Source organism: Melozone crissalis, unplaced genomic scaffold (genome assembly GCF_028551555.1).
Source record: "Melozone crissalis strain CALT ecotype California unplaced genomic scaffold, PUWL_Pcris_2 ptg000002l_1, whole genome shotgun sequence".
Taxonomy (NCBI): domain Eukaryota; kingdom Metazoa; phylum Chordata; class Aves; order Passeriformes; family Passerellidae; genus Melozone; species Melozone crissalis.
Genome location: NW_026535780.1, coordinates 23,809,485 through 23,818,829, shown reverse-complemented (window position 1 = coordinate 23,818,829; position 9,345 = coordinate 23,809,485).

Genomic DNA, 9,345 nt, shown 5'->3' with positions numbered 1-9,345 from the left:
TTGCAGTATGATTAAGTATTTTAAGCATGTGCTCAGCTGTATTGCTGATTAGGGATGCAGCTACTCAGATGTGTAAATACTTTTCTTACCTGGCACTGGAGATATTGTTAACATTCCAGTTAATATTGATTTGCTGATCTTCCCTGGCACTGCCTCAAATAATTATAGTTTAAAATTTTTACTGCAGAGAGTATAAGGTCTTTAAAGACTTATTTAAATCCTAGGTCATCTTCAGATGTCTTTCATCAAATTTAGCAGAAGGGAATTCAGCAGTCATGCACAGCAGATCCCTTCCAAGCTCTGCTTGCTCCCACCATCTTTGCAAAGGATATTCTGGAACAGGCTTTGTGCCATCCCCTCCATCCCCGTGCTCCCTCCAGCTTGCTTAAACCCACCCTCAGCAGAAACATTCACATCTTGCCTGGGCTATGGGCTAAAGCACCATTTTCTCCGTCCAATTTTTTTGTGGTGACATCCCTCCAGCCATGCAAACAACAAGGTGACCATGTTTACCTGCTGCATGAACGTGTTGGTGCCCCATGTGCTTTGTGGAGGAGGGATCTCCAGCAGTGGCAGTTGTCAGGAAGAACCCTTCCTCTCACACACCAGGAGGATGTGTATGGTGGTAATGCTTGAGTCTGCACACTTGTACATGAGCTTTGTCCTCCTGACACATCTAAAAGTTTCATAATTGAATTGCACTGAAGGAACATCGTACCGAAGTTTCACCTAATGTAATTTAAATGTTACAGATTTGCCAATTACACAGCTTGATGTTGGCTGATTCAGTTATAAGGCTCATAATGTTCTTATTATTCTGCATTTAAAACACATTATTCATAATTTTTTGGAATTTAAAAGGGCTAAATAGCCAGTAGATGGCACCAATCAATCCTGTTGTGAGAATTAGAATGGCAAAGTGTAGTTCTTGTCTTTTTTTCAAATGCATTTTGGAAATGAAAAAAACTAGACAAAACAGCATTACTGACAAAATTTTACTTTTTAATTTACAGTAATAGTTTTTGAACAGAATGTTTGTCTGAAGTCAAAACCCTACCGTGTTATTGAACACATAAACTTGTGAGGAAGAACATAAAAATTTATTTAGAAAATCCAGTCTTTGATGGGTTAGTCCCTTCTGAGTACTTCTGCAGTCTCATTCAGCTGCATCAGCTTAAATCTTGTTTATAACATTTTCTTCCATAAAGCCTTTAAACTGTAACTCACCCCTCTCAACTCACTACAGCAATGAAGACTAGAGAAGGAGTCATCTAGAGAAAGCCAGAATGTTGGTGCATTGCTCTGTATTAATCTCATTACTGGGTGCTTGGAACCCATGTCATGTTCCTCCCTGAACAATGTTATTTAGACTTTAGTCCTTCAAAATATTACAGCTGTGTGGGTTATGGCACCCACACACAAGAAGATGTTGATTTCTTTGATGTAAGAAAGATCTCAAGAAAGATCTCATCTTTCATTTGTCTGTAAATGACACCACCATGCCTTCACAGCATTGCTTTAATAAAACAGTGATTATGCTAATAGTATTTCTTTCCAAACAGGTTACCTCGCCTAGCCCCGGATATTAAGCACGATGCAAACTAAACAGGAAGCATGCTTGTAAAGAGAAAGCTGTCCTAACAGTTTAAGGACAAGGACACTTCATTCCTTGTGCACCTTTAGCAGCTGCCTTCACTCCTGATCAATCTGCAGCCCATCTGGGTGGCTGACAGTAATGGTAGCAGCAGCAGTGAGTGTTTTTCTTGACAGAGCCCCTCTTGTCCCATTGTTTCTGTGGCTGTAGTGGAACTCACCTTAGACAATGTCACACAGGCTGGGGAAAAAGAAATCTGTGTTTCAGAGCATGAGTGATTTCCTATGGAAAAGACTGATACAAACCAAGCGATCTCTTGGAGTGGACAGGCAAGGTATAGGTGATTCTGACAGCAAAGCAGAAAATCCTGGCTTAATGAACTATATTGTAGCTTTGGGTTTTACTCCCTCCAAAAGATTAACCCATTAATTTGAGGTGAACTGTCCATTTCAGTACAATGTGCAATCATCGAGGCAGAAGTGTCACACATAGGTAAAACCTTACAAAAAAAGGCCTTGTAAAACCATGGTTCAGGCCTTGTTACTTCAGCTAAGTATACCTAACAGCTAGCCTGTCCCATGATTACCTGCAAGCCAGTCAGCCATTACTCATTAAAACCTGTGAAAATAAGAAGTCTATCCTATGAGAATCTGTGAAGAATAAACGTGAGCATCTGTTGAAGAAGATGGCCTTAGCACATACACACACGAGCACCTATGAACCAATGAATTGAGTGGCAAGAAAGTTAATAACCAATTAGAATTAAACACAAGGCTTTTGAAAACTGTATAAAAATAGGCTGTGATCATTAACGTGCAGCTTTTGCTGCTTGACTTTGAAAGTGTTGTGTCCATCTTTATCTTCCTCACAGCTACACAGGAGTGACTTCACATAGATTTCCAGTGCTGTTCTTTAAGTCGGTAGTTCAAGATATTTATTGAAATATGAGCATGCTAGAGATACAAGAAAACAATAGCTTTGGAAGTTCAGAGGCACCTACTGCAAGGTGATTCATGTCAGCCTGTTAAAGTCAGACTAATGAACATCCTCAGCAGTGTTCCAGGACATTGATAATTATATCCATCCCTTAACCAGCTACTGTATCATCTCTCCTCATCATACCACTCCTGTGCTGCAGGGATTTCCCAGGTTCTGGTGAACTACATAACAGAGTACCTTGTAAAAATAAAACAGATCTGCCTGTAAATACATCCTCTCAACACCTTCTCCCAGTGGGAATTCTGGAGTAGCAGATTCACTATTTGCTAAAACATAAAGGAAGAAGTTCAGATAAGAAACAGAAATCTTTCATTATCGTTGCTTCTCAATTTCTTTACTAGCATTTCTTTTACATCCTGTGGAATAAAGTTGTTGTTAATGTGTGGAAAATTCATTGGAAAGTGTCATGATCATTGTATGCATCACCCTTACAAACAGAACAGCAAGTAATTTTCTGTCTTTTTTTAGTCACTGTTTATGACAACAAAAACTTATTTTAATAATGGTTTTAATGCTCAAAAATAATGTTTTTCCTAAGCTTGCTTGCAGGTGCTCCTAAACTATTATAAATAGAAGCATCATGCAGAATACTAAGCATGTTTTCAGCTGAGACATACAGTTTTGCCTGAGATCAATGCACAATACAAAAATGAGTCACACTTTAGATCTTATAGTAAGTATAACCACGTAAGAACTAATTTCTCAGGTTAATAAAACCTGCTACACTCCAGAACTTGTGTCAGCATAACTGTTTTAAATTAGGATTTGCAAAATAGGGTTCTGAAACCAGTTATACCATGTTCTGGGAGATAGTGCTGACCACTTTTAAGGCTTCCAAATTATATAAACCTCGTTTTCTTAGCCTCCTTCCATATTTTTTCATCCTTGATGTTTAAGATCAACCATCATAGAACCAGTCAATGTCTGGAAACTTTCCATTCAGGCATTTGTGGTCAGATGATGGAGACAACTGTGTGAGTGTGAAAGCATCTCAAATACAAATTATAGCAGAAAATAAAATCATGGAATTATAGAATGGTTTGGGTTGTAAGTGGATCTTAAAGATCATCTCGTTTCAATTTCCCTGCCATGGGCAGGGACATCTCCAAATAGACCAGGTTGCTTAGAGCCCCATCCCACCTGGCCTTGAACACCTGCAGGGGTGGAGCAACTGGAACATGGAATATTGTTAGGCAAAAAAATTAAAATAGACAAAGCCAATAATGAATGAGCTAGGAAAGATTTCAGTATGCATCAGCAGTAATCACAGTAGGTCATAAACAGAAAAAAAACTTCATTAGCAAGGGATTGAGTCTAACCATAAGAATGTTTTTCTGACTACATCTAGTTAACATTCAAATTTGTCTTCCCATTTGGCATGCCAGAGTTTCAGTAATTCACAGATGTCATCAACTGTGACAGCAGACAATTTGGGACACAAGGAGGCAGACAAGGGGCTAACCACTCTCGTGTATTTTTACATGACTTTTGTACAATGTGTACTGATTTCATGTCTGTGCCTTCATTTCCCTTCTCAGACTTTCTGACGTATAACTGAGTCTGTTCAACCTGAAGGTGGAATAGGAGGCCAAAAGCCAGAATTTAAAGCTTCAGATAGAGAAGGAAGGCCAGGAGCCAACAGGGACAGAGGGGTACGATTCTCTGATGCATAAGTATGAGAAGCAACAGCAGAGGAACGCCAGGAGGTTCTTTGCTTCACTGAGAAGAGTGTATGGCATGTTGGGTGAGAGTTTACATGCTGGATGGAGATGGAAATTGTAAAGCTCAGCTGTGGGCAACTGCTAAGGATCTTACAAAGCATCCAAAATGGCAAAGCAAAGCAGAAATGTGGCATATAAGCAAGAAGAAAGGGGAAGCCTGAGATACCAGGTGGGATTTATGCCTCTCTGTGACACAGGAATCCTAACCCACCCTTCTCAGAGCCATCAGTTCCTGGATCCTAGAGACCTTCTGTGAAAAAGGAACGCTTAGGATTCATGGGAAAGTTCTCAAGGCTTCCTTCCCAACAGCAGCCTAATCGTCGTTGTTATCTTTGTCCTCAGAGGACCCAAATTGCCCTTGAATGAGAGAGATGTCCATGTCCTCTTCCATGGAGCATGATGTGATGCCCTTGTCCTGCAACAGAACACAATTCAGAGCCTTCCAGTAGCAGAGGACAGTAACTTAGCAATGGGTAACTGCTCATTATTGTATTTAACTGTTTTCCAAGTCTGACTCAGGGCTTTAATTTTAGTCCTGCACTGCAATAAGTTGCATTCCTACCTGTGCTGGGCCATACGGGCGCAAAAGACCACAGAGAGTCACCCTGTGCCACCAATTGCCACCTCATGCACTGATGATCCTTAGGGGTAAGTTTGGAACTATGTTCTATGTCTGGTCTAATTTCAGAGTGGTATCGTTCTCTAGAGCTGATATTTTCATGGTGGAGAGCGAAGAAAGGCAGAACAATCCCAGTGTGGTAGCAGAGGCCATAGGTCTGCTGAGCAGCAAGATGGAAAGGTTGATCATGGCTGGGAGCCACTCCAGACCTAAGGATACTGACAACACTTAAGAGAATAGGCCAACCTATCCGTGTAAAGAGGAGCATGGACATCCAGAGATGACAAACCTGTTTACAGAGGTCAGAAATAGAAAGATATTCCATAGCAAAGGTTTTGTAATACACATCCTGGGACCCTTTCAAAATGTCAATAGAGCAAAATCAATAGACAAGTAAAAAATCAGTTTAACTCACCCAATTCAATTTATGATGGAAACTCAATTGGAATAATGTTACTAGAATTTGTCAGTTTGGCCCTTGGATTCATAAATCCTTCATAAATTCAATTGTCCTGTGTCTTCTGTGTGCATCACCACTCAAGCAGTTATTTGCTCTTGAGCAAAGGAACTGAAATTAAATAACAGACAAAGACAGCATTTTTTTCTATTCTCCTCTTTGCACTTGCATTATACGAACATATGCCTCATATTTTGCACCAAATTGATTCAACTTCCTTAGGAAAACTCAGATGAAGCTGTTTAAGCAAGTGTTGTGCAGTAATTTATCCTAAAAACAGATACTAACAATTTCAATAGAAGTTAATAACAAGTTCTGTTATAATATGAAAAATTTAATGTATTCTTTGATTTATGCAGGTATAACTAGAACAACAATTTAATCCAAGGAACCGACATTCCTTTAATTTCATAATTTGTATGTTTCCCTTGTTGCATTCTCCTCTCTGGGCCTTTTCTGGCAAGATATACATGTTTCTGCATCTCTGCCAATTGCATTCTGTCTTTTCTTCAGCCACTAGCAAATACAAGGTTTCTACACTTCTGTGAGTAAAGTGAATAATTTAGCTAAGCTTTTGTTTGAGCTCTACAAGAACTGTGTGAGTGAAGCTGTTGAATGCCAGGAACAAGTTCTCAAATCTCCACCAATTCAGAAGAATTTAAAGTTGCTTTATATTCAGGAGCTCTAGCTGTGTCAGTTGAAATGCTGCTTTTAACCAGTATCTGAATTTGAAAGCCATAAAAAGGGAAGAAAATCAAACCTGCATTACTAGAGCTTTCTGCTTTCGTACGAATTTGTAGTGAAGTAACATGGTTTCTTCTAGATTGTGGACTATTGTAGGAGAACAGCAGCAGCATAATCCATGTTGAATGAATGAAACCAGAGGCTCACTAATGAACAGAGAAAAGCAATTTTTTGGTATAAAAAATGTTTATAAAATATTGTCTAAAATTATAGAAAAGGTTTTTTATGTTGTATAAAATTGTATAAGCAAAACTGTAGGAAAAACTACAAATGCACTGATTATTACAAATGCACACATTTAAGTTACTTTATATCACAGTGCCAATATAAAGTGTATAGAGTGTGCAAGCCATACTCACTTTGAAGTTTTTATGCTAACAAAGTAGACAATGGGGTATGCAATGGCCTTAGTAGTAGTGAAAATCAGTGTCTCTTGAATCAGAACTTACCTTTGCTAAATGCAACCAAAATGGTCTGTTAATGGAGGGAGAAAGATATCACATAGATCTATTGCCACAGAATTATAGATATATGGAAGAAAATCACAGAGTAGAAAAAATTTATACTGACTTGCTCTGGTGTACTCAAAGCTGAAACTTGTCTGTCATGTGAAGATGGAAGTCATTATTTCTTTTGATCTCAAAGACATCCCAAACACCCAGCAGAGGTGGGAGGTGCTCTTACTTTTCTAAGAGTACAACAGGCAGTCTGAGAGCACTGTCAAGACATATTTTATTATACTATACATGTCAAAAAAGTGGTCACCTGGACCTGCTCCAACAAATCTCCAACAGGTTCTTGAGAGCACAGAAATATATCTGAGTGGCACTGCCTCTTCAAGTGTGTGGGATAAACCCCACATGAATTTGAAGAGAAACAGTCCAAAGAACTGAGCAGATAGAAGTGAGGTTATCCTGAGCTAATAAGATCATAAATTTGCAACTGAAGATATCCTGGAGCAGCACACTTTTATTGCAGAGGGAACTGGTTGTTTTGTTCCTGTGTGTTCTCCAGAGGTGAACTTGCACATGTGCCACATGTGCACAGATGGTCTGGGACTAGGATCCAGGAGCTGGTATTGAAACCAAGAGATTTGGCAGTATAAATTCAGCCTGTGATAAAAATGCATCTGTAACATGAAATACCAGCAAGAGCTTATTAGACAGAAATTAAAAATACCTATATGGTAAAGGCATAAGAAATTATTTCTCATCATGGATGCAAGTAATCAATACATTGTAAGAAAAGACAGCATACAGACAGATGAGCAGCAGTGATGACACCAATTTTTATTCTGTTATACTTGTTAAATATTCTTCTAAATTGTCAAAAGATATCAGGCACAGACCAGGGACAGAAAATCCTTATCAGATATGAAATCCCAGCTAGAGCAGGAATGGATATAAAGTGTTGGCTTCCACAATGGTTTTAAACATGTTAGTTCATCTGAAAGATGGTTTTGAGTCAGAAATATGAATAATGAATTTCATTTGCATAGGACACCATACATGTACATTAATATTGCACTCCCTACATCCCAACAGTTCCCAGAGGTGATGATACTGCTTGGGTGGGGTTGTAGCTGTTCAGTGAGTTAATGAGAATTAATTTTGTCCCTGTGCTTGCCAGTTGTGATCATGAGCTTTAGTTTTCAGACCCATGTCTGAATTGGTAAAATTATGCTCTCAATAATATAATAATGTGTCTAATAATGTGCTGCAAAAATATGTCATATTAATAGTAAAGAGGAAAATAATAAAGTGGAAAAAATATTCTAGGAGGGAACTAATTTGAGGGCAAAGGAAATGCTGCTGCACTGCAGAAGGGCTGGTTTAGGGAACTGCACAGGCCACAACACCTAATGTTTTAGGTTCAAATCAGTCCTTGAGTCGGGCAAACTGAACATAAAGCCACTCACATGTGTGACCTGGAAAGTGCTCCCTCCCTTACATGAACAACCCCAATATTTAATTTCCTGGTAAAACCAGATGAACATGACTAATTTCATGCCTTTTGTATTTGACAGCTCTTCATAGCTGATAAAGAATAGGCTGCTGCTTAGCTATGGTGCCTTTTCTTAAGCTGCTTTTTGACTGTGAGCAATCTGTTTTTCTATCCATGCAGTAATACCCCAGACACGTTTCCCCGTATCCAAACATGTGGGTATTTTGCAGAGGTTAATGGAAATTAAATTAAAGCTGAATAATAATAATTATAATGCAAAAGTGTGCAAACAAAGCTAATTAATACAACTGGCAGCATAGCAGTCTTGCCCTGTGACACTTTCTCTCTTTCTTTCTCCCTCAATCCCATTTTTTTCCTAAGCAGGGGCCCACAGCAACCTAAAGCTACTTGTTTTATACAGTCTTGAATGGACAGATATACAGCAGCACCCACTTTTTGCACTCAGGACTTAAATGATATTCAGTCCTCCAGAAATCAATGAAAAGCTATTATGTTCTCCCTTTTTTCTTCTTGCTCATGAACATCCCAGTTCTACCGTTAGGATTTCAGTATTTCCTAGATTTTAGTGTTTGCTAAGATTTTCTGTGCAAGGAGCTGTTGCAAATAAACTTGGATTTTATCTTGATTAAGTGACATATGTCAACAAATGTAATTTCTGGTGGACCACCTCACTTTTTATCTTATATTAATGACCCAACTTTGCCATTAGTTTACCAAAGAGCAGAAGAATGGCTTTTAACTATGGATAGTATGCACAGGCTACTTGAAAAAAAATTGAAAATCAGAAGGAAAGATTTGAAAACTGGAGGGTGGTAACAGGGCAGAATGAGATCTTGCATCCCTGCATCTTACAGTACAACTTATTTCTTGCTAGCACCTTTTCCACATGCTTCACTGAGCCAGTCTGGAAAGCAGGCACCTGAGAAGGCACTGGTGCAATGAGGGATGCTTGGCCTGAGGACAATGAAAGTTTAATGTTTCAAAACTAAACAGTGTATTGAGTTCAAAGGCTCCACTTGCAAGGTATTGTCTGATCCCAGATTTTGAAGCATCCTGTTTGTAGGGTTCCCATGGGCTGTTTCACGCCTGAGTGCTGGACTACAGCTTCCTTGTGTCCCTAAATCTTTTTTTGGCACATCTCAAAGCCATTCCTTTGATACTATTCTTCCTTTTCCACAGGAAACAAACCAGTTGTTGTGTCAGCATCCTGGCCAGGAATCAAAGAGAACAAGCAACTTGTCAGGCA